This window comes from Aythya fuligula, chromosome 2, assembly GCF_009819795.1.
Source record: "Aythya fuligula isolate bAytFul2 chromosome 2, bAytFul2.pri, whole genome shotgun sequence".
NCBI classification, from domain to species: domain Eukaryota; kingdom Metazoa; phylum Chordata; class Aves; order Anseriformes; family Anatidae; genus Aythya; species Aythya fuligula.
The window spans coordinates 106,858,997-106,886,046 of record NC_045560.1 but is presented as its reverse complement, the minus strand read 5'-3'; the positions used below and the strand labels follow the sequence as shown (position 1 = coordinate 106,886,046).

General features: G+C 38.2%; 1 protein-coding gene across 10 annotated transcripts in view; it reads left to right on the top strand.

Moving 5' to 3' along the window:
* The window catches only part of PTPRM (protein tyrosine phosphatase receptor type M), a 465,329-nt gene that overhangs the window by 192,094 nt on the left and 246,185 nt on the right, over positions 1-27,050 (top strand). The window lies entirely within an intron of this gene.

The window sequence follows — 27,050 nt, the reverse complement described above, 5'->3', positions numbered from 1 at the left end:
TCAGTGTCAGGTATATCATACTTGTAGATAAAGTGGAAAAAGATCTTGTGTAACAGCAAATGTAGTCATGGTTATGTCTCAATTAGCAGATAAGTTTTAGCCGAGGACTGCTTTCTTGAGTGACTGACAGCATGTCTTTTCATTAAACGAGATAGTTTGATTTGGCATGTTGTATAGCAGTCTTGGCTCCTATTTTGGATGCTATAATTAATGGTGCTGACCTCTGACTGTAAAAAGATACAAAGAAGACCTATTATACAAAAAACAATTGCACAGTAATCTTCAGGAAGAGTGGCAGTGATATTAATTTGGGATTCAGCTGCTCAAAAAATAATAGAGTATATTGTGACCTGGATTTTTTTTTTTTTTTGTCATTAATGTTTCCCCCCAGTATTTTGTATTTTCTTTCTGCTGCTGCAGAGCTGGTAGAAGAGAGTCAGAAGTGTACCTAGAAGAAATGTGACTAAGCAAATGGTATTTGCTTATTGATCCTAATATTTAAAAGAACTGATTGGTGTTGTCTTTTTAATAGTACCAGGAAAAAATCATATATTTCAGCAGAAATAATGATGTATTTCCATTGAATATGCCAGTAAAGTTACTTTTCATAAAGTCACTTGGCCATCTACCAGTGGCTGAGTGGCATTCGGTTGAACGAATTGGTGCGATGCCAAATAGAGTAAAAAAATGTTTGCTGTCAGAATCACAGTGTTGTGTTTTGAAGATGCAAGCTTATTTAGCTAGTAACTATATGTTTTTTTTACTTATTCACGTTGTTGGAAACAGGTATTTTAATGAAAAATACTAAGTGGCAGTACACAATAGTGAACTATTTAATATTTGTAAGGTTTTCTTTATTTGACTAAGATAACAAGAGTTTAGTCAAAACTGGGGCATAAAAATTAATTAGAGTTCCCTTCAGGAGTGTTTCTAGGTCACTGTGCCTTTCATAATAATGTAAAATTATCTGTCTAGACAAGGTATGTATATATTTAGTACAGAAGTACTTCAAGCATTTTAAAATTAAACCAGTTTTTCTCAGAGTTTGGTTATGTGCTTATCCAACGAGGTAATGTAACATCCGGTTCTTTGTAGCCTGTTTGCACTGAATTTATTCACTATTTCACATCAGCACGCAGATTTTTAGCTACGTGGTGGAAAGCAGGGCCTCAGCACACTAAATGGTTACTTGGGAAATGTCGTAATAATGAACATCCCCCCTTCCTCTTCCTTTCCTTGAGCTTTTATTGCTGACCATGGCATCACAAGGTATGAGATACCCCTTTCCAATTTGGGTCAGCTGTCCTGACTGTGTCCCCTCCCAAACTCTTGCCTACTCGCTGCTGGGGAGGGGTAGGAAAAGTAGGAAGCCTGGACAAGGAAATTAACTCTGTCCCAGCGAGACCCACTACAGAGAAAGAAATCCAGAATTTTAGTTGTATTTAAGAACATGGTATGCTTCCTAGTTGTTTCAGTGGTACGTACTGTTGAGTATTAAAACATGCATTTGATCTCATAAAACACAACATACTGGAAGTATTTTATTACCTGGTAAAGTCTTGTAATACATCAACGTTATTTGTGTTTTCATTAAGCTAAACAGTAACCTTCTCAAATTAAAAGCAGAAAGTGATGTCTGACTGAAAAAATTTAAATGGAATAATGACATTAAATCTGTCTCTACAAATTGGCTTTTTTATAGCAGAAGATCCTGCTTTGAAGGTGTAGTGGTTATTGGTTAACTGTTAGCAAGTGACATGCTAATAACTGGCCCGAGGGGTTAAAGAGAGATTCTGATAAACTAATGACGGTATAATTAAGCTGGGTAGGAGTAAAATAATGCCAGTCTCCAAAGCATACCATAGAATTAATAAAACAGGAGTCTTTAAGAGAAGAGTCATTGCACCTTTTTAATTACTGTGATAATTGTATGCTGCTTGACTGTTCCCTAGGGGTCTAGTGAACCACTCTGAGACTCAGAGCAGTGTGCTAGACATTCAATAATCTTAACAGTTCTCCAAAGCATTTGAAATATGTTTTCATTTTAGCAGAATGAGATTTCGCAGGCTTGTAATAGACAAGCCCTATTTGTAACTTTAGTAAATAAAAGCATCTATAATTAGAATGCAAAGAAAATGAAGAAAAATCATCTCTCTAGAGTTGGCTGCATCATCCTCAGTGGAGCAGTTACATACTTTCTGAAGTGCTTTCCTTCCTTCTGATGAAATGTAATATAAATGTAAGTGCTCTTTCAGGGTAATGTTGAGGAAGGCTGAGGAATTGCGTTCAGATCTGGTTTAGATTTAACCTAGAAAGTAGAGTGCAGGTTTGAAAAAGAGGAGGCTAATGGATTTTTGGCAATTGTAAACCACATTTGAATCAGACTTACAAAAAAGTTGTTGTTTTTTTTTTTCTTCCCTATATTCAAGGTCTGAAACCAAGACCTCTCCCTTGTTTGTCTGGAATTTGAATCACCAGTTGCTGTGTTCAAAGCTCCCTCTTCCCACAGTTGTGTCATATGGTGCTACGAACTTAGGGGAGTGATGCTATTATAAAAGCACTTTAAAAAAGGGTGGGGGTGTGTGGGGAGAGATGGGGTGAGGGGAAGGAAAAAAAACAATCAGGAGAGATATGACAGAACATTTCTGTTACACAGTGTATCTCACATTACTCTCATACACATTTTCACTCTAGTATATTTGTAAAATGATAATTTCAAAATAGTAGCCTCCAATTAGAGTTACTCACAGTTCAGACAGCATTATCTGAGGCATAAGAGTGCTAGCTTGGTGTCAGGCTTACAGTGCCCACCACTGCTATAGAGACCATGCTCACCCACACTCTATCCAGCCATTGCTTGCAGCTAAATAGCTGCGCAAATATTTGAACCAAAGAAATCACTTTATATCTAAGCACAGAACCAACAGCTGCTCTGCCACGTGGGGGATATAAGTTTGTGTATCTGAAAGTCGATGGTCAGCAAACAAACCAACCAGCCACCCACCTAACTGTTAGCCCTTACTATTGAAGACTGTGAATCCTGTGGTGCCTGAAAAAATCCAGAACCAAATCTTCTCTAAATCTGACCCCAAACTGGTGGAACCAGCCATAAAAAAAACTGAGTAGGCTAGTTTAAAGATTAATAGGCTAGAACGTGTTTTATAGTTTTCTTTTCCATATCAGCATTTCTGTGGATAGAATTATTTATTTCTGTGATTTGCAACAAGTTTTGTCTTCAACACACACTATATGAGAAAAATCTTGGTCCTTGATGTGTCCCTGCACCTTGAAGGTGACACATAGTCCAGTGAACACATAGTCCAGTGAAAACTGAACTAGAAAACTCTAGTGAAATTTAAGAAAATGATTTAAAAAAAGAAAAAAACTGCCACACAAAAAAAAATAATAAATACAATGGACTATCCCAAAGTTATTTGTAACAGTTTGAATTCCACTTCTCTGTGTTACGGTACAATTATTGCCCTGTATTTGCAGAAACAATTGCTGCCAATGTAACCAACGATTTTCCTGGCAGAGAATTCAGACATGCTCAATATGTACAAGGAAGTTAACAGGAATATTTTAATTAAAGTTGCTGTTCTTGCTGTCTCTTTTGCCCCCTCACCTGTGCTTGTCAGGAGGAAAGCTGTTACTCCCAGGTCTATTGAGCTCTTGCATCACTGCTGCAGGTTAGTTGTAAACTGTCTGTTACTCCGAGGCTTGTTACATCTGGAAGAAGAGAGCAGAGGAACTCTTTAAATCCCCACTTCTAAAGATTACTATTTTTCATCTTTTTTCTTTTCCTCACTGCTTTGGATCTAGGGGGTGGTTTTTCAAGGTGCCAGAATTACTCCCCTACGTCTTCGCTGCCCACTGATACCACTGGCACAGTGAAACCATCTACATCTGCCAAAATGTTCGCTGATGGAACAAGCCTTATCTTTCCTGTGATCAAATAAGAGCTCATCTCCTGGTACCAGGCCCTGAAAATGATCAGACGTGGACCACACCCTGTTTTTCCTTGGGAATGTTAACTAAGTTCCCCGTTTGTCCTTTTAATTGCTAAAAGGGATGCATGACTTAAAAGTATATAGTGTCTATAGCCAGTTAGTAAAATGTATGGCAATATAGTATTTGCACAGAAAACTTAGGTTCACTCTGTTGAAAGCTGTAGCTAGACCCACAGCCAGAGTGTAAAACTCTAATCTCCCTCCAGCCTTTTATTTCAGGGAGCCTGTAGAATCTATACATTACTTTACATCAGGTTGAATCAGACAAAAAGGCTGAAATGTACAGGCTGGCGACTGTCTTGACCCAGGTCAGCATGCTCTTGCATGCACGGGTCCAGCAGCAAGTACTCCATGTCACCACATTTCTCCTTATGCATGGCAGGAAGCACTTGTTATCCATCTACAAGATGGACAGTCCTCAGGCCCTAATGGATCAGATCCTTTGTACTCAATCATTTTAACAGTTGGTCTTCCCCATCCTCCACCCTCATATCTCATCCCCGTCTTCTTTTGTCATTAGTTCTGTAGTTAGTCTCTCCCTTTGACAGTGTTCATGCCCTGAATCTCGGTGGTACTTGCTGCTTATTTCCATGCCCTTCCCTGTTGAACATCAGCTAGGAAAGAAGAGTTCCTTCCTAAAAACAGTCTCACAAGGTTGAAATGGGGGCTGCCTTTCACAGTTTTTGCTGGCTTCTTTGAATCTTTGACCTTTTTGTCTCAAGAAAAGGATCCTAGTGTCATTGGGAATTAAATTCTTCCTTCTTATTCCTATACCTTGGGGGACTGCCTGTGAACAGGTTAAGTTTTTTTTCCTTTTTTTTTTTTTTTTTCCTGGCATATAACAAAGTCTTAACATTGTTTAGTTTTGTGATCATGAGAGAATTCAACTGGAGGTCATGCTGCAAGTACTTTTCAACAGCACTTAGCACTTTCCTTTTAAGTATGAACCAAGGTTGTACAGCTGTGTTGTATCAGAGTAAGACCTGAAATCACAGGCACCTGAATCCCGAGGAAAAGGGTAGCAGATATTGCACCATTTTATTTTCCATGGAAAATATGTCACTATCCCAAACCTAATGCTGTAATAAGCTTTGGTAGGAAGTTGCACTGACTTACCACAAGTTCTACATTACACTTCTACTGCATCTATTGTTTTCATTGCAAAAGTAAATTACAATTTCGTTTTTAATCAGAAATATGAAGTAAAAAATAGCCACTGTATCATCCTTTCTCCTAATGCCTTCCTGATATAAAAATGATTCCCATCTAAGGTCCATTTGCTTACAAGGGTGAAAACCAGTATTGAATTTTCTGTGGTATAAGGGGGTGAATCAGTTTTGGGGATTTGCAGAAGATAAGCCGATAAATTTTAACAGAATTCCAAGAAAATAATAACTAGTGGGATGCATATCCATGTCCCCGTGTCATTTGTCCCTTTCTCTGATTAGAAATCCAAAGGAATGCATCTCCTGTGAAAGGGCCTGATTGAAAGGACAAATAATGCTCAGCTGTGACTGTTCTGTGGAAATTCTTCCTCGACAGCCCCGTGCCTGGGAACAAACACACAGGCTGTTCCTTACTGAGCTGATCGCCCTGTTCCTGTCTTACAGAGCAGCTTTCCTTTTGTGTCATTGAACATCTTGGGTCAAGAAAAAAAGCAAAGTAATCCAAATTCCTCCCTTAAAAAATCTACTTAAATCCAGTTCTCCTCTTTGTCGCACAGTCTGAATTTGCCCTGTGGGGTTCCTTTAAATACAAAAAGCAAGAAAGCTGCAGTAAATGACAGCAAATGCAGCTGCAACAAATGCCACGTGTATCTTCAGAAGGGACAAGAAGACCTAGGGAACTGCAGTCCAGTCAGCTTCCCCTTGGTTCCTGGGAAGATGATGGACCAGCTACTCCTGGAAACCGAGCACATAAAGACAAAAAAGTGATTGGCAGAAATCATTATGGATTCACAAAGGGGAGTTCACGCGTGATGAACCCGATAACCTCCTGTGATGAAATGCCTGGCTTGGTAGATGAGGAGCGAGCAGTGGATATTGTCTGCCTGGTCTTCAAGAAGGCTTTCAACACAGTCTCCTGTAAGCTGATGGGCAGACAGTGAGGTGGTGGATTAAAAACTGGCCTAATGGCCCAGTCCGGGGGGTGGTGATGGGTGAGTGACATGAGGTCTGCTTGGAGGCCAGTGAGGGGCCACAAAGGTGGTGAAGGGCCTGGAGCATCTGTGCTACAAGGAAGAGGCTGGGAGGCTGAGAGAGCTGGGGCTGTTCAGCCTGGAGGAGAGCGTGCTGAGGAGGGATCTCAGCAGTGTCTAGAAATATCTGAGGGGAAGGTGTAATGAAGACGGAGTCAAGCTCTTTGCAGTGCTGCCCAGTGCCAGGACAAGAGGCAGCGGGCACCGGCTGGAGCACAGGAGGCTCCCTCTGAACACCACAAAACAATGTGAGAGTGACCGAGCACTGGCACGGGTTGCCCAGAGAGGTTGTGGAGTCTCCTCTGTGAAGATCTTCAAAAGGCAATTGAGTGTGTACCTGTGCAGCTTGCTCGGGCCCTGCTTCAGTGTTTGGAGTGGGGTTGTTTGGACTGGGCCACCTCCAGAGGCCCCTTCCACCCTCAGCCATTTGACGATTCTGCTTCTCTCAAACTCCAGGAGAAGAAGCTCCCACCACAGTGCCTATTAAATTATCCTAGGCCTTGCTTTCACAAACAGGGATGTATCATGAGGGCTGTGCTGTGTTCCCGTCCTGCCCCAGGTTTGTGTGAGCAGCGAGGTAGAGCACGATGGAAATCTTTTTATTCAGAGACTTTGGTTCTGCCACCTCATATCTGATGCTTGCTCAGTTCTGTGGTTACCAGCAACAGGGAGCAATACACATTTCCTTTTAGAAAATAAAATGTTATCGGGGTCTGCCCTTCCATCCCAAGAGCGTCTTTCCTTTGCAGCGCTGATCCTGGGTCAGTTTCTCTGCTCAGTGAGCCTTCGGCCTCTGCGCACAAACACGTTTTGTAACATCAGCAACCAAGCGAGCTGGTGTTACACAGAAATTACTAATCCCTGCACTTTTGTGTCTTCACCAGTCCCTAAATAGATATTTTTATATTCAGTTGCAACATCCAGAGGTCTCGGTGGAGGAACAGAACATTTTCCCTCCCCACCACCTGAAGGGGGGAGTACTGGCAGGAGGAGGACAGGCAGATTCCTGCCTAGGTCTGGGTCTGTTGGCCTCTGTCTGACACACGGTGCTGAGTGTAACAGGAACACAGGCAACTTCTGGTGATGATAAAAGACACAGGGTACGAAACCTGAGTGTCAGATCAGCTTGTTTTGAGGAGCTGCACGTTACGCTGTGGAGAAAAATTTAGGTTGATTGTTCAGTTTCTTTGGGGGGTGGAGGGAGGAAAGGGGAATATTTTTTTAATGGCAATTACATCAGAATGGAAACTGAATGTTTGTAAAAAAGAAGTGTCAAGGAGGACTGTCTTCAGTCATGTGAAAAGCAGTCATATAAACGGAGACTTAGTTCTCCACTTTATTAGATTCCCATTTCAAAACATTTGCAGAGGAAGAAATTAACCTGCTCTTTGAGACAAATGAACCTTCACCGTTTTATAGCAAACCTGAGGGGCAAAATTATTAATTTCACATCTGCCAAGTAGAGGGAATGTGAAGAAAACATAATGACCCTTGAGAGAAAGTAGATAATGTGATTTCTCCTATGACACTGCTCCATCTCCAGATTTGTTGCAGTCTCTTATTAATTATAAAGATAAGTTAAAAGATAAAAATCAAAAAGAAGATTTTATCCAGCTTTGATTTAGGAAGGATTCCAGAGTACAGACTGCAAAGAAACCCAGCACGTTGGTAGTGTACTGGCTAAAACAGAAGACTGATACGTGGGCATCTTTAATAGAATTGGTTAACTAGGTACAATTGTCCAAAATGTTAATAGGGCATTCCTTAGGATTATTTGGTTCTGAACAAAATGAACATGAACTGTTCCATGGATGCTTTGGTTTTCAGAAGTATTATTACTATGTGCAGATTTAAATAAATATGTTGGTAATCTATTTTTTAAAGCAGTTTTGAAACACGGAATAGGGAATGTTTTGGGGATAGGTGCTTTCCCTGTGAAGTCCCATAGGTGCCTCTTTTGAGGACAGTTTTCACAACAGTTACTCCTAGAGTAGGAAGCGATGCCATACTGCATTCCAGTTAGAGGCAAACTTCATTATTAGTAACGCTGGACCTTTGGCAAAAACATAAGCAAATGTGAAAATGTGACAGGAGGTCACATTTTTCCTTTTGCTTTCCAAAGCTTTTTCCTTTTTTTACTTTCCAAAGCTTTTTTCTTTGAGTTAGCCAATGTAGAAAGTCTAATGCAAAACCAAAATAAAATCTTTTACATGGTTGAAGTGGCCTAGGTATATTCTCTTCAACTTTTATCTAAAAACCAAAAAAACAGAACTAATCATGCATGATGTGGAGCTTTAGAAATGCTATGTTAACTCCCCAAGCTCATGTCTATTATGTATGCTCTGCTAATGAAGAAAATCTCCATCAATCTGGAGTTTTCAGAAATACAGGAAGCAGAGTTATCGTAGCTTTTAAAGGAATCCCAATGGCACATTATGCAATGCTGCGATTGCTTTTGTGCATCTCAGTCACTGTCTGATAGGAGAAGGCATTTCATGCAAGAGAGATAGCAAAAGGTAACAATGTCATACTGTAATGTTTTTTGGGACTATAGTGAAGAAAAAGGGACTGCTATTTGAGCACTACCTAGCAATCAAATATCTAAAGACATAAACATAATATTTATTTAGACAGAAGTCTAAATGGCTAAGCCCTACTGAATGTCTTCTGATACTTTCTACCAAGCTGGGTTGACTTTCACCACAAAGATTTTGCTTTTCTTTACTGCGTTTATCATCAAGAACAGCTTTCATAATTAAAAACATAATAATAATAAAAAGGTCTGAAAGAACTTCTGAGTCACCTGTTCTGGGAGCCAGGAAAATAAATGATCTCATAGAAAACGAAAGTCTTAATTTCTGAAGGATTTGTCCGCTAAGTATTGCTGGGTTTTGATGGTAATCTAATTTTTCCCTGGTTTCCACGTCCTTGTGAGATACCTGCAAGGCAAGAAGCAGGACCCAATTAACCAGGAATTTGCTGTCAAATGGAGTATTTAATGTTAGACTTCTGCTTGCTTTACACTGACCACGTGCTGTCTGGCCCAGCAGCTTTGGCCAGTTGCAAAAACACCTAACTGCACACTTCTGTTGGAGCATCTGGGAAACATGAAACATCCAGGGTGTCACGTGGGACAACTGAGTATTTATGTTTTAAACCTTCTAGTTTTCTTTGCAGAAAAATCGCTTACAAAAAAGGAAGCACAGAAGTTTGCAGAATGAAAGGTGTGTTAATTCTGCCCTGCTTTAAAGAAAAACAAGCAATGATGCTACTCGAGTGCTTCTGTTCTTGTTATTTATTTATTTTTTTCAGTGATTAGAAGGCATTTTACTTCTTTGTTCCACAAATGTAGAACTGTTGGGCACAGAATTTGGTCACATTTCCTGAATGTCTCCAGGAAGAATAGCTGGTGCTGTCAGTTCTGCTTTTTCTATTACTACATTTTGCTACAGAGAAAAATTAAAACTTTATAGACTAGGCATCTGGTTTGAGACCTGAAATCAGGGAAGATCCTGATTAGGAAATATCCTGACATTGAAGGAAAAATAAAGTTTCTCTTTCTTGTTGCACTGCAGGGCCGCTACAGTGTTGCAAACAGGTAATTCTGTCCTACAGTCCAGTGATCTCTTCTGGTCAGCAAATCTGCACTGTGTTTCTGTTTAAAATTTTACAAAAAATGAAACTGAGAAAGTTCGAAGAGTGCTAGACTTACATTTCTGTAGCTTTAGAAGAGAAGTTGTTTTTTGGTGTCTCATCTAATTACTGCTATGTGCTGGTTGTGCAGGGAGCAGCATTCGTGAGGAACTGAGATTTTTCCAGACTCATCTATAGGCAACGTAAGTTTGGGGGAGGAAATCTGCTATATGTAATTTTCTACTTCTTTGGACCTAAATGACTAGATGGATTCTCACCCAAATAAATTAACACATTTGACTGCAAAGACGATGATCAAGCAAATGCTTGCTCAAATATCTGAAAGGAAATAGGAAATAAAATTGGGAAATGCAGTGCATGACATTAATGTGAAGTACTGTATTAATAAAATGGAGATTAAAATAGGACTGCCAATAAAATTATGATTTAGGGCTCTTACATTTTGGTGCTCATGTTCTTTCATCCATGGGATGATACTTTTTAGAACAACAAGTATGACCAATCATCTAAAATATTTTTAACACTTTGTTTTCAAAGTTATAGTCCTTACATCTCTGTTTAGCTGTCTTTCAATATTCACCATCCTTGGAGACCCTTTTTATTATCTTAAATATATTAAAAAAATATATCTGTGCCTTTAGTTCATGCTTATTGATTCTGTTAAGCTCAATTCAGTGCGTTGTAAAGAAAAAAAAAAGTGTGTGGGGGGGTTCTTTTAGGAAAGGGAAAGGTCAGTTTCATCCATTAATTCATGATTCATAACTGCCCAAAAGCTCTCTGAACGTGTTTTGGTCCAGAAATTGTGCTGTAGAAAATGATGTTTAGAGTGGACTGTTATCTTTTAGTATTATCCATATGGGAAAATGCACGTAGAGCAAAAAGGCAATAATAAGTGTTTACTCCTGACACGCAGAAGTGCCTTTTCATTTCTAGAAATTTATGTACTTTGGAAAAAAAAAATAAAAATCAAGCTGCCTGTCAGTTGCTCTTTGTTTTGACTGTTGCTGCAGATGTTTTGTTTGCAATTAGCTTTAAAAAAATAATTAAAAAAAAAAATTCAATAATTTACTTAATTACTGTTGTACAGTGTTGAATTTGAGAGGATGACCTGATGTGTAACTGGCATGTTTGGCCAAGTAAATGAAAAAAATAACTTTTAATGACCTGAGCATAATTACAGATGACTTAGGAATGACAACTGGCAAAAATTGTACTATAATTAAATTTCCATTATAAAAGTTTCATCTTTTTTGTCTGACATGTAAGGCTAGATTGTGAAGAGTATTCATTTATAACGGGAAGAATTAGAGAGCTATAATTTATAATTCAGGATAATCAATGAAAGCATTTCTTTTGTCAAGGAACCTTTCACTGGCAAATAACATTGCATTGTTAGTTGCTTTAAAAAGAAACTAAAAATTCTTTGCTTATTTATTTAATTTACTGAAAAAGGAGATGAAAAATTCAGGTGGTTGAATCAAGTCTTGCAGTAATTCAGAGTAATGTTATGCAGATAGGTCTCCTCAGTTTTTTTTTTTTCCTTCAGTAACATTAACCTTGTCTCAGTCTAAATCTAAGACTCCTTGAAGGCCATCTTATCAAGGTTCTTTTTAATCTTGAACAGAGTTTGTAATAGAAGAAGTGAATAATTTATTTTGTTTTACAAACTTTCTGATTATTGACTGAGATGGACGCTTTGCTGTCTTGTAATGGTGTCTCAGTTCCTTCTTCATACCTATGTAATCTTTCAAAGGGAGCTCCAGCAGATTAATATTTTTCAAATTTTGTCACCATTTTTTTCAAAGACCAATGCCAAGCTCAGAATCGCTCTGATTTAAGTAAAAGATGCTTGATCCTTCCTTGCACTCTTTTAAACTCTACATTTACTAGCGTATTTTGTGTGCTTTTCTGTTACTTACTTAATTAGACTTGAGGCTACTCATTGTACAGTAATTCTTCTTACTCTACTATCCGTTTACTATTTAAACAAAATGTATATGTCATTATTCACAAAATGTGATTCTTACATACCCAGAAAGAAGGACTCTTGACTAAGCAGAAATGTCTTGGTTTCATGCCTGAATCGGTTCAAACAATGAGTTTCTTTCTGCTTTATTAACATCATGGAATAGTCTGGTATAAATCTTCCAAAGCTAATTTATTTTATTCTCTATTGCAGCAACACAAGCTCTGCTAAACAGTTTATGTACAATATTGTACTGGGAACCTAGAGCAGCTGCCTTGAAGATAAGCTATTTTCACAATGATAATTTTCAAAGGCTGTCTACTAAAATTCAAAGTGGTTGTTTACTTTGTGTGTTACCACCACCTTACTGTTCGGCATTTGACTTACAGACCACTGCCTATGAAAACAGTCAGTATTCATATCTTTAAGTGCCAGAAAAGTACTGTTCTACATTAATTTCCATGCCCTACAGTAGCTGCTTCCTGGACATCGCTGCAAATTTCTGGGGCTATTTTGTGTATTTATTTCTTTTGGTTCAGACCACAGGCTCTAGTCTCTATTGTTACAACTTCTTATTTTCATTTGCAATTAGTTAACACTTTAAGGTTTTCTTTCTGTGAACCTGAGTACACCACAGGTCAGTAAAACGTGCAAGTCTTTCTTCAAAGGGGATAGGACAGTATTGATGTGGTGCATCTAGTACAGGTGTGGAACTGTTTGGAGCAAATCTTTATGAAGTTCTTGGACCACACATAAAAGGTGACTTACTTATTTCTCAGACTGACAACTCATAAATCTAGGTTTATTTTTATGAACACGAGTAAAGGATTTCTTTTTTCTCTCGCCCCTGCTTCAAGATTTGGTTTTGGTGCCAAACGGATGGTGGAGCTATTAATTGATGGTGGAGAAACATGTAACATTGGATAAGCTAAGTTTAATCTCATTGTCAGAAAAAAATGGATTACATTAGCTATTTTTTTCCAGCCTGATGAAAGAGGAAAAGTCGTCATCCCAGTCTAAATTGTTAGTATTTGGCAGTCACACAAACAGTTGATAACAAAATCTACATGACAATTTAACTATGTGCATTGCTGTCTGCAGAAGTGTACTTGCTCATGCAGTTTCTCACGCAGAAAGGCCAGTTTTAAGATTACGAGATGAATTCAGAAGGTAATTAATTGCTTTAACAGGAAATGGCTAATACCTGCCTAAAACAAAATGCATTTGATTTAATTTAAAGTAGTAGTGAATACCCTTGTTTCTATTCAGTGTTCAGTGTTATAGAATATTTGCTACTCAGATACTCTAAAAGAATTTTAAGCAGTGTCATTTGCCTTGGATAGTACTAGATATTCCGTGAACTCAAAGTGGCTCTGTTTGAGCAATTTTGTCATGCTATAGTAAAAGCATAGGGCACACGTGATGTAGAAGAGAAATAATTTTTGCCTATTTTCAGCTTTAAATTTCCATGGATTGCAGACATCATACTTTTTGCTGTTTGGGAGGGGAGAAAAGATTAAAAAAAAAAAAAAAAAACACAAAAAACAGGCTTCAGCAGTGTTACAGTGCTATTAGATGTCAAGATTATGACTAGAATCACTTTTACTGGTGAAAAACAGTAGCTGAAATGCACTGCAACTTGGGATTGCTCTAGAATGAGACAGCCTGCAAAAAGATAGAGAAGCTGTCATGGGTCAGTAAGCCTTCACCTGCTCAGAGCTGAAGACTCACGAGAGCTGACACTCTTTGCAGCCTTATCCGAACTTCATGCAGAGAACAAAAGTGAAAAGCTGAATCCTTCTGATGGGTGGGGGGGCAGAACTGAAAATGGTATCAGTCTGCTGTTGAAAGCTCACTCAGATAAAAATTTCCAGGTGGGAATCGGGAAGCCCTTGAGTCTTTCACTTTGGCAAAAGTTGCAATTTTGCTTTGGCTGAAGCTCATTAATCCAGTCCAGCTTGGGCCCACATTTTTGCTGATTTCCAGCATTCTTTCTTGCTTATATCCATGGAGAAAACCTCTTCCCTCCTTCTCATTAACTTCCCATTTTATTCATCATGTTTGATGCTAGTTCGGGGCGATATTTCATGTATAAACCATATTACGCAGCAGGTTATGTAGGCGTAGTCCTGAGAAGCACAGTTGATTAAGCAATAATTCAAAAAACATTTGATTTTTTTTTACCTAATAATGATCTATTGCTGAAAAATAAATTCTAAGGTATTTATTAGGAGTAATCAGAGAAGTAAAGTAGAAATGTTTGTTTTCAAGGTACTAATAAGTAATCTGATTATACTGTATAATTGTACTGCCATCATGCTGTTATTTCAAGTAATTTTATTTTGGGGAAAATAAATACAAGCCAGTAAGACTAGACTAATTTTGCTTTCTGTGATCAAACTTAGATGGAAAGTTTTTGTCAATATTTTTGTAATAAACTTTATGCTGACTTTGCCCTAGAATTACCGTGAGTAATTTGACGAAATACTGTGGTTCCGTAGAGAGCTTAGTGCCTATGGAGGTCATAAATTTTACTACCATAATGTTATTTTCTAAGATATGTAGAAATGCAGGTTGGTAACTGAGAATTACCTTCAGCTTTTACATGCACTATCAGGAAGTGTGCTTGTGCTGCTCAGTGTTTATCTTCAGCAACTTCTGTAGGCAACGTGGAAAGATGGGCTTTGCAGGATGCTGACGCAGAGCAAGATCCAAAGTGTTCTTATTCATCTCTTGAACGAGCTCTTCTGTCTGTCCAGTGATGAAAAATGCTCCTAGGGAGACCAACCTCCTGCGTCTTTGTCAATACCCAGGAGTCTCTTTGGTGCTGACGGTAACACATTCGAGGATGAAGATAAGATCTGCTGCTGCTGTAAAATACGTGTGTGCCAACTGGTACTGTACATTGACACGGTACTAGTGTGAGTCCTAATAGCCATTGAACAAGGACTAAAATCAGTTATTTTCCTAAAATCAAAATTTTCCTAAAACCTTGTTCAAAGCTTCACTTTTAGGCCGTTGTTGATTAAGTTCTGGGTTCCGAGATGGTGCTTTGACTTTCTGAATCCGAACAGACTGCACTCAACATATATAAGATAAATGTGTCCTTAATCTTCCTGATTGTGTCCATTCATTTTTAGATGAGCCATTGCCAAGGTTAAAGTCTAACACTTTGACTTTCTGTCTCAACAGCTGTTCCAAGGGTAGTGCTAGTTATTATGTCAGCGGAGTTAGCAGTTGTCCAAACATCTAATATAAACAAGGAAATTTCCACACAAGAAAAAAAAGACCAAATTCTGAGCAGTTAGTTGCTAGGGATTTGGTGGAACTGATTTGAAATACTGAGAGAGATGCCAGGCAACTGTGCTGCTAAAGGATAAGCTGACAACAGTAATCAGCAGAGTTATGTGTTCTGGAAGAAAGGAAAATATATTTCTGCACTTTTTTTGAGAAAGATTGGATTTTTCTGTTTATTTTCTGGTTTTTGTTTTTTGGTTGTTTTTGTTTTTTTTTTGTTTTTGTTTTCTTTTTATAATTTTAATGGAGGTTGGAAGTTGGATAGTCATTGTGTTCAAATTTAGTGAAAAAGACTTAATGATGCTCCTAAAAATACACGTTGCTCTAGCTAAGTCTGCTGCCAGATTGCACTATGTCAGTAGTTTACCTATATGCCCACATAATTAAAAAAAAAAAACACACAAACAAACAAACAAACAAACAAAAAAAAAACACCACAAAACAACAGCAAAGTATGTTTTTAGTATAGGGTTTCAGTAGGCAGTAGAGCTAAATGGTGAAAATGCATTTCAGGTACTTAACACTGCTAGCCAAAAATAGACAAAAAATTATAGTAGTTGTACTGAGATAACTTTTTTTTTAAATATATTTTCTTTGATGTTTTGAACATTCAAAGCAAGGTCTACTTTATACTTCGACTGTGACATGAAGAAAAAATCTGTGATTTTAGCCACACCCCCTCCAAACCTGATGGGAGAGACGAGGAAGGCAATTAAATAGACTGTAGGGGTCTGAAAAGAATGTGACACAATGGAAGAAAAAAAAATGATAGGGGTGCCAAATCTCTCCCTTCCATACCAAAATACATACTAAGTTCAATAGGTTCAAATCTGAGGTGCTTAATTTTTTAGAACATGTTGCTAATGTTTAGCAAGTTGTTTTTAGAATGCCGTGCCGCCTACGTCTTTGCTTCATTTCTTCTTGTGGCTGCTTATTTTACCTACAATCTTTGCTTCCTCCTTCTCCTTCCTCTGCTGCACATTTGGCTTCTGATTGTGACAGTAACTTTTCACCCGTCCCCCTTTAGCAAGGCACTTAGGATCACATCACACGTACGTCCCGCTGAAGTACATATGCGTACCCGAAAGGATGTGATAAAATTTATGCTGTTCCATTTTATTCTCTTTGGTAGGTAAGACTGAATGGAGTATAAATGTTAAAATGTATCTTACTTTAACACACAGGCAGTTTATTTGCCTTACTCTTAGTACCCCATCCACCAGAAATGGAAATTCTAGAAATAAAGCAGATACTTGATGATATGTGATGAAGGGTATTTTTATTTTACATCTTTGTATAGGTAATGGTTTAACATAAAATGTCCCCGAATACATACTAGATTTTTACAAAAAAGTACCATAAATGTTCAAACAATTTTTTGAAAAATGTAGGTTCTTTTTAAAGATATTTTAATGCTTTGCTTATAGAGTTACAAAACTTTTTTGTAATGTTTGAAGGAAGCAGTTTGAGTTATCACGGGATAGCAGAGATTTGGCTATAACGATGCCATAAAAATGCTCCCTGCCTTGGACACCTAACAATTCGACTGGGATGTTATGGATCCTGCTGTGAGCACCTCCATTTCTCCTTAGTTTCACTTTTTGGGGCTAGAAACTTCTCTGAAGCTTTAGCTAAGTGAGTCACTTGTGATCCATTGTTCCTGCCCAGCCAAAGGCTGCTTGCCTCGAAAGGGAAAGCCCAGCAAATAGGGGAGAAGAAGCTCTTTTGTCTCCTGTGTGGAAATTACAGTTCTCACAGGCTCTCCTCGGGTGGTTCAGGCAGAATTGTCCTATAACACAGATCAGAGGAGCCCCAAAGGGAGTACAGTCAAAGGTATGAAAGAAATGCGGATGTCCTGCATCATCTGGTTAATCTTCCTTGTGAAATAAAGAGCTACTTCAGAGTTGAATTTGATCCAAGAAACTCTTCTTTGATGTTTTTTTTCAAATCAGGGAAGATTTTTTTTTAACCAATAGTTTTAGCATAGAAAGGGTATCTATCATTGATACATACATACCACTTCCCTTCTCTGTGATACGATCCCAAGAATTTGTAAAGCATATCTGAAACTTCTGGTGGTGAACTTTTTTCTTCAGTGGGATTACACTTTTCATCAAGCCATCATCCAAGAGCAAAGTAATTTAGAATATGACCAGGGTAAATTGTGAACTCAGCACACATTGATTTGCAATAAATCTAGACAAAAGCAATCTCATCTACAATAGAGCACATTCCTCCAGGGATTCAGATAAACACCGAAGGAGACAGAGCTGCTCTTTCAGGAGTTAGATTTAGAAAAATGGAAGCTGTATTTCCGTACAGGTTTCCAGAGATGCGTTGTGTTTGGGATTATTCAGAGTTAACATTTTTTTTCTCTACAGAACTACTGTGCCTGCTCAGAGCTGACTTCAGTATCGGAGCATTCCCAAATGCAATGGGGTAGCTGAGATGCAGTTCATCACAGTTTTCTGTTTGACCGTCCCCTGTATGACACTGGCAGACACCAGTCTTTTGGATTTTGGACCACATTAAGAGAAAGAGTAAATGTAGGAAGGAATTTGGACATGAGCCAGAACAAGGCACAGTCTCAGCATCTCGTAACGTTAAGAGTGCAAAATCAGTGAGGAAAGTCCCTGGTACTTAGAAGTCTTTTAGGAAATAGTTCCTGGACTGAGTTTCCACTAGCATTTTTTGCAGTAAAACAAGAGGGCTGTTGGCTTCTCAAAAGGCTAGATTCTCGCCCCAAAGTGTTTGCTTTCCAATATTTTTTTCCCATTTCAGTAACTTCTCTAGAAATGTGGAGCTGAAGGCTGTCACATAGATAACCAAATGTCCAAAGCAGATTTAGCCACAGATTCTTGTCACTGGATAGACACAAGCCAAGATACTTGCTTGGAAATCTTTTCCTTTTTCACAGACCAGTTTCCTTCAGTCTTAGTGCCTCACTTTTAAAAGTCAGATTTTGAGAGAACTGAGATATTCAGAGAAAGCTGGTTTTGGCACCCAGTCTTTTAAGAAAAAATCATGAAATCAGTATTTATGAAAGGGGATGATAACAGTTTTGCAGCCTATATAAATCCTATTAACATGCCGATATATAGTGAAATTTCTCTTACATCATGGATTGAAAGATCTTTTGAAAGTACAGAAGTGATCTTTTCATGGAAAAAGTTAGCAAATTTATTCAAATGCTTTTTATAGAACCAGATTGTGCTATAAAAAGTTACAGGATCACCACCAAGTAGGAACAGCACCTGCAAATCATATATGTAACAGATTGTAGCATAAATAGTGACCTGTCTAGAGATGTGCTGTCAAGACACATTTACACAAAATGTAGCTATCGTTTGGGAAATTATTAATAGCAAAAAGAAAAACAAAAGTGGAAATACGTAACAATCCTTTTAATGATCTGCAAGATGTAGTATTTCATGTTGCAAAATCAACTTTCTGTTACATTCAGACAAGCAGTAAAGAAATTACGGGCAGAGAGATGTAGCTAGAAAAAATGATTTTGTTTTCTTTATGCTCTTTAATCTTGGAGAGGCTCGGCATATGAAAATGGCATTTCCAAGGAGCAAAAACATCTAAAATATTTCATATATTTTAACCACATGAATATTTTCCACATCTTGGACTGATACTAGTGCATTGGCACTGAACTTTTCTGAAGTTCATTTGTTGCGACAGAAGGAACATATGATTAAATTCAGATGTTAGTGCGTTTCCCCTGATGGCTAGTCTGTGGTTTGTAGAGCTGCAAATGTTTCTCTCCTCATAAAAGAAACAATTCCTTAACTTTAATTACACCTGTAGTTAAGTGTGGTTCCGAAACACGTAGCGCTAATGATGTAGAAACTAATTACACCGTGTGAATTTCACCCTAATAACTTGTATAAAATCAATCTGTGATTTAGTCGGGGATCTTATTTTTTGCATAGTTCTCATGGTTCTGTTCTGCTGTGCTTGATACTGTTATCAGTTAGTGATTTCCTCTTAACCATTAGGTATCTGAAAAATTCATCCTGTGTGGTCCTTTCCTGGCTTTTCCATGACTATACCGGGCTAGTGCTGAACTGGCTGTACTTGACTGTAGCCAAAAATTGCAGGTCCCGAGGCTCTCCCTGTGAAGGAGCTGTTCTGTGCTGTTATCAGTGCAATTAACATCACCATGACCATGAGAAGACTCAGGCCCTGATTGCTAATGGCTATCAGAACCGCCCGGTCTCAGGTGTAGATAGTGGCTAGAAGCATCTCTTGTGCAGGGCTGTTGGCAGAGGGATAATTTCACTACTGCCTCATTTTTAATTGATCTTACCCCCCAACAATGGCCTGCCACCTCATGCACAGCTTAATTTCAGAATCAGTCTTTGAGATAAGGTGGAGGTCAGAGCTCTTAATTTGTACTTACATTGTTGGTAAATCAGATAACCTCCAAATGATTAAAGTCCTGGGAGAAGGCAAAAAGTTTAGCAATTCACTCTTCTGTCTGGGCAAAGCTCAGCTGAGGGATTTTTTTTTCCTCCATAAACCTTTTAACAGCTGTACAGCTGTGCCATCACTGCATACAGCACTCTGTACTGAACACAGGCCCGCCGACTGGAGGACCACGCACAAGTAGTTGACCCGGGAACAGGAACCCCTCAGAGGTGCAAAACAAGACCAGGGCTTTCTATCTAAGGGCATGAATTTTGAGACACTGTGATAAGGTCAAATATTTGTAGTAAACACAATATAAACATCAGACTTTATTTACTCTATTTGCTCTAAAACATTTACAGTAGTATCCATTGTACCTAGAATAGCTCAACATAACAGGTTTCCTCATGTGAATGTAAGGGTTTTCCAGACTTCAGACAAACATTTTATGCCAGGATTTTAGGCCATAACTGATATTTAATGCTCACACAAAGAAAAACATGTTCCGTATGGTAATGCTTGATTAGCAAGAAGCATTTAGATATTTGTGTTGTCAAGTTTTTTGGTCATTCTTCCTGCGTTGTGATCCATACCCAAACAGATGTTACACTGTGCATAGAAACTAGCTGTGAAAAATAGGTGAAAATTTGGGAAATGCACTTTTGCTGTTTGTACTTTGTACGAACAGCAAACTTTGTACTTTTTGTATGCTATGAGTAGCATTTCTGTAGTAGAAGGACTGGCTCCTGACAATGCTCGGAGCTTGTACAATTGCCTTAGACATCAGGCAGTAATTTTAGAAGAGTAAAGTTCTTCTGAAACAGTCTTCCTGCAAACTCGTATTGCTAACTCCTTCTAAAGTAAGGTATGTACCTTAATAATGAATACAGGTAAAGTTTTGTTTATGCTGGCGTGCACCAATGTCTTACCTTGATAATTTGTTCTTTCTTGTGAGATCATTTATAGTTTAAAAGAACTTTTCTATTTAGGGATGTGGTAGTTTTTCAATGAATATTCAGTCTGTGCAGGAAGGATTCAGATTCTTTTTCTGTGAGCAGAACCCTCTGAGTTCTTTCACTCTTTACGGATAGAGTACAACCTCAGAAGTTCAGGTAGAGAAAATGATAGGGGATGATTTCATCATCTGTTTTTTTCCCCCCTCTATCCTTCAAAACCAAAATCCCATACATACCTCTGTTAACTATTAAATCACTTAAAAGGCTAAGGAAGAAAATGAGTTTCTAAAGGTAGGCTTACGTCTAAGCAGTAATTATATGGGTTATTTTTGGCTATAATATTATAGTTTAGCTATATTATTAGCTAATATTATAGCTATAGTATATAGCTAAAAGTAGCTATGTTATATCATTAGTAGCTTATTATATACATTGAAGGAAATGTGTGATGCTATGTGACATACAGAACTCCAGGTGAAGCCCACAACAGTAAATATTTATTTGACATGTATGGCCTTGGTGTTTTTCTAGCAATTTTTCTAGCAATCCATAGCGAGATTATTTGACTTCACCGTAGGCTGTGCCACGAATGCAGAGACCTAAGCTGGCTACCCATGAGCTGGGGTCTGGAAACAGTTTAGCTGTGTTTGCGTAATTTGTGCAGTGCAACCTCCAGGCTGGATTGTCACTGCCTCCTGAGCCTGTTCTCCATAGTCTGCCTCTTCTCCATTACACCCATCTTGCACGTTCACATTTGAACTCTCCAGCGGCCTGATTTATACAAATATTTTGTAGCACTTAGACAGTTTTCATTCCATCTCAGTTAATCTCATCTTGCCACTGGTGTGAACAATAGAGACTTGATTGCATCTTCATTTCAGCCGCTCAGAGCTGCACAAACTCGACTGGCACTGTAACTTACGATCGCCCTGTAAGGCTGTACTGGTTCAATTGGAGTTTTGGCCTCAGACTGGTTTTTGAAGCAGGAGCTACAAGTTGGCCAAATGCTAATCAGACAGTATGTCAAGATAGCGCACAGCACTGTTAACCTTGTATAATATTTAACGTAAGTGTCGCACAAAATGCTCTTATACAGTTTTGTATATGATCCTGCTGTTGCTTGAGTCAAGTGTCTGTGCGCTCTCTTAATTTTCGGATAATGTTAAGGTAATTAGGAACATTTTTAGGCTAAATAAGCCATTCTCAAGCAAATATGAATAGAGGCCTGGCCTGTTCTGTTGGAACTGGTGAAGCCTTACATCTATATACTACAGCTATATACTACAGCTATAATAAACTATAGTCCTGTGTTTATTGTGAGGATTTTTCTTTCTCACTAGTCATGAAAACTGCTTTGGTCTTTTCTGGTTGCTGGTGGGACACACTTTGCCTTTTCAGCCAGCCAGATGGGGACAAGGTCTAACCTGGGGCAGTTTCCACAACCCCAGTCAGGTGGTTTGGTGGAACACTATGTCGATGGACACTTGAGAATGTCCCATCTAACCTGAATTACGTTTCCTTTAAACCTGTTATAAAGTGGAACAGCATCCAGGTTTTTATGTTTTCGTATGAGCTGTGAAATCCTGCTCATCAGTTTGGACTTAGTCCTGCAAAAAAAAGAACATGTCCCTGGGGATGTTTAAAGCTTTAAAAGCTTGTTGTCCTTAGGAAGAAGCATGTTCGCACATTCTCTGTTCTCAAAAATGGCTTCTTTGGTTAAAGAAGAGCTTTGGCAAATCTTCTTCCTGAGCAGTAGTCTCTAAATGGTGTATGTAGGTGTGATGTATCAGACTTACAGCTTCTGCTCTAGAGCAGAAGCTTTTGGATTTAGCTTTTGGATTGCTAAAGCTTGGTGACATGCCATGGAATCAGACACGTACTACGTAACTGTGTCTTTTCAGTACCTTTTCCATCTGCTTTAATTAAGAAACCAAGAAATGTACAAAATGAAAACAAAACTGATTTTCATATAATCATTGCATCCTGCATGCACAACCTACAGTAGTTATGTTAAATAACATAGTCAGATAATGCCCAAAAGAATTTTAATTTTTATGGTTTCTGAACTAACAGGGGCATGTTGTGACTCTAGGGCATATGAACAAACAAAAATCCTGACTTGAAGGAACCTCTGTAATAGTAACTTAAACATGATAATGCAAATTTTCTCAGAAAATAACAGATTTTAATTTTTAATGCTGTCGAACATCATTGCAACGTTCAGAAAACAGAATTTCAGTGTGCTTCTGGAATATTTTTGCAAAATTATCTAGCATACAAGCCTGGTTACTCAGACTGCAAATTCTTTAGATAGCATTTGCCCTGACAGGTGCCTTCAAAGGATTAGGAAACATTTTAATATGGAGCTGATCGATAAAATGTAGGTGGATAGTTTTCAGCCTGTTGTGATGTGAGTATTTGGTAAATTAGCAGAGCAATACTGCAGTAGAAGTCTTTGCCGACTTAGTGAGATGCTAATATTGCTGCTGTGTTAACTACCAATATCAGATCGTCCTCCTACATATCATGGAAATTGCAGACTCTCAGATGTGTACAGTAGGAGGTTGACAATGAAGTCCTGTGCAATGCAAAACTGATGTCGAAAAAATCAATAAACAGCTGCTGACACACTGTGGGAAAATTAAGGGGTGGAGAAGAAAGGTGGTGAAATGTTTCACTGTTAAGCTTAGAATAATTTTTTTGAGAAAAGAAAAACTCTTCACTTTGTATGTATTGTTTTTAGAACAGATCAGTAAATTAAAAGAAAATCCTCTTCATTCATCATTGTGAATGTGTTAAGAAACAAATATGTTTAACTATATTTTTATGAAGTATTTGGTTTGTTTTTCCAAAGTGGATGGTTTTCTTTTCCATGGAGTAGAAGTAACAGAAATGTTTTCTGGTTCTTTTCATAGCTTCATTCCTTTGGAAAAGGGCGTTACACTAAGACAAACAGTAAAAACTTTCTCTGCTTGTTCTGCTGCACAAAACTGCCCATGCACACCTATCTATATGGCTTTATGTTGCACAAAATCTTGAAAAAACTTGATTGCAAACATTTGTTTAACCTACTTAGTTTGTGTATGGGTCTTTGTTGCATATGCTGCTCTCAGATTCGGTTTGTGGAGCTTGACTCACAGCGGGGGTTTCCCAGACCCATGGCACAAAGGGAGGAAGATCTGTGAGAGTCCTGCACGTTTAAAAAGATCAGCATTTCTCACCTTCACCACAGGCAGCTGAGAGCAGGCTTCTATCCTATGGCTTCAGAATATTTTATCAGAATCAGCATCCAAAAAGCAAAATGAGGAGGTGATTTGTTCTTTGTAAGTGCTTTTGGACATGGCTATGGGGATGATGAAAGCAACACAGCTGAAGCAGCAAGGTATGTTTTGATAATTCATTCCAGCAACCACATATCAAGCAGGCAAACACAATAACCTGCAAAGGGCAATGCACATATGACCCAGTGCGTTTCCTCCAGCAGTATGCAATTGCGTGTTATGTTTGGAATCAACATTTTTCTCTTACAAAAATTAATATTGATGGTATGTATATAGAATGAAGTTTTGAATAGCAGGAGACTGAGGAAGAGCTGCATAATTTATTTACTTCTTAGTCTTTCACTTGTCTTCGCTCGCCGCCACATTCAAAATGCAAAGCTAACTTTTGTTAGTGTGTGCCTCTGTTCAGGTGCATTCATTTCACTTTCACACCTGGAATTTTTTCTAGCCACAACACTTGTAGCATTGTACTTTTTGAAACAAAACTAGCACTTAGAGGAATTCTTCCCATCATTGTGTAGGGTGTTTTGTTAATTTACCGCCAGGACTTCATGAAGAATGGAAGGAAGAAACAAAGCAGTAGTGGATAGGGAAGGAAATCATGAGCCAAGGAATGTACACAGAGAAGCTGGGATTCTCTTGTCACTTTATCTGAGTTCCTTCCCTGATTCTCTTGCTTCATTTGTCTGCTCCATGCTGTCCACTTGGACAAGATAGACCACAAATATATTTGCTCAAGTAGAGCTGATGTTGTTCAAATCACAATGTTAGGTTGGTTTGTACAAGTGTTACAATAATTTCCTATTTAATTTTTTGTTCTCATTATACATGTAATATTGAAAAGAAAATAATATATTGGTTAGTAATAAAAATAGTGTGGTGCAGTCAAACATAAAATTAATTGAATGTTTTTCTTGTTGCTCTTAGTTCCTTTTGTGTATGATTCTCATAGCGTGGGCTCTGTGCATGATAACGCTTTATAAAAACAGCATTAACTAACCATTTTTGCTTTGTTTACCTTTAGTAGCAAAAGCTCAGGTCAGTTCCCTAAACATAAGCATCTGGTGAGTGCCTTGGAGATTCCTCATAGTGTCACTCCTGGCCTCCCACTACTAGCCCAGAAGGGCAGGGGTCTCCCATGGAGTCTGTTTTGTCTGACAGCTGGGTACAGGTAACTCCAAGATGCTGGAGTAGACACCTGTGTTTAGACAACAGAGACCAACCCAAAAGCATTCTATTGAGTCATGCACAACTAAGTTGTTTGGATGAATTTGTTGTTTGTGCACTTATATTTTCAGATTTTGCTGTTTACTTGCGTGGGTGAAATCTTGATAGATCAGTGCAGTAGCATCTTCATCCTCATATCGCTTCTGCAGAAGGCAAACATTTCTATTCTATTACTTTTAAGTGCAGAAGTATTACATAGCAATTAGAACTGGGAGGATAATTGCCTCTTACGGATACATTAAGCTGCAGTTGTTTACTGCTAAGTGAGATGTGAAAAGTTGGTATCGAAGTAGGCAATAATGAAGCGGAGAACTTGGCAGAAGGGGGCCCGTTCCTTGCAGCTTCTGGGTTCTGAGTGAGGAAGTCATTTTAAGTAAAAGGAGTGTGAGTCTAGAGTCATGCAAGTCTGCAGATCTTGTCAAAAAAAAATCCCTTCTGCTGTGGCAAATACTCCGCCTGACTCTTCAGCATGTATGTGGCATCCCGGTAATGCATTGCCGTGAATGCAGAGAAAATTTGTCAATTACAAATATCCACTTGCATGCTCTGGTAACCAGCCAAAGCCTTGAAGAAAAGGGCTTTGCTCATCTCCGTCTTTCACATTTCGTTTTGAAGAATGCCGTGCAGTTTCATCTGCAAAACTTATTCCAATAAGCTCTCTGAACTGCTGAAATTGTCTCCTTTCAATAAATCTACAATTACACATGTTATTTAGAGTATTCGCTGCTGACTAAATCACAGCATGAAAGGGCACAAAATGTGTGTGCAATAACAGATACAATGTGTACAGTTCCTTCTACACTGACCCCAATCACTGCTTTAAAAGAATGCCTTACTCAACATTTACCACATACCAGACAAGATAATCTACTGTTATTCACAAATCCTGTTATTATTTTCCTTATTTCATTCTGAACAGTAAAAAGAGTGTAAACAGATTTCTCAGAACTGTTTCTGGATCATCCTTAATGAAGAACTTCCCTTTTTCCAGCTTGCTCTCCAAAGGAGTTTAGAGTAGGAGTTTTTGGGAAACATAAAATTGTGCCAAGATTTGTGCAGTGGAAAACATCTTTTTTTTCCTGTGTTGGTGGCTTTTGCTGAAAGAAACACATGTAAGTTTGTAGGTTTATATTGTACCATGTGGAAAGACAGAGGTAAGCACGTAGCCCAAACACTCCTGTGGAGAACAGGGTTTGGTGCTGAGGGTTCTCATTTCCAGTCCTGTGCTGCTGTCCTCTTCCCTGGTACTGCGCCAAGATCACGGTGTATGCAAGAGCCCTGCATAAGTACTGTAGCAAATATCTTGAGTCAAAGTCAATTAGAGAATCAAGTCAGGCACACTGGAGAATTTTTTATGAAAAAAAAAAAAAAAAAAGTATGCGAGAAATATTTTCTTAACTGTATTCTGTATAATACTAAGTATTTTAATAGATAATCCAGAATAAAAAACAAGCTCATCAGAATCTCTTCACATCTAAATCCATAACATGCTTTATCTACTATGTAAAAAGAAATGAGCTCCAAATTAGATATAGTTATGTAGGAGAATTGTCAGAGACATGTATAAATAGGTAATTGCTTGTGAGTTTTAAAATACAGACTACGGGGAATTTTCCTTTTGGACATAGAGTATACGTTGTATGTGTAACTAATAGCTCATTTTTCACTTGTACTCTGCCATCCCTGTGTCTGAATCTGTTCTGTGGTTTTTGGTTTTATCTTCCATTTGACTGAGATTGTAAAATAGGGGACAGATGCTCTCTTTTAATTTTGTACATATTTAGCTCCTAGGTCAACAGACTATTGAATAATTATATATGCAAAACCCACTGGTAATATAAGTGATTATTATTATTATTATTATTATTATTATTATTATTATTATTATCAATGTTAGATTAGGCACTACTGAAAGAATGTTGTCTGTTTAGTTGCTCATTTAATGATATTATTTTTAATTATTTAAAGTGTCATGTTTTTGTTAGGGTGTTGCTGAAAACTACTTTAATATAGTACATGAAGTGTTTGTTCCCTTTGAAAATA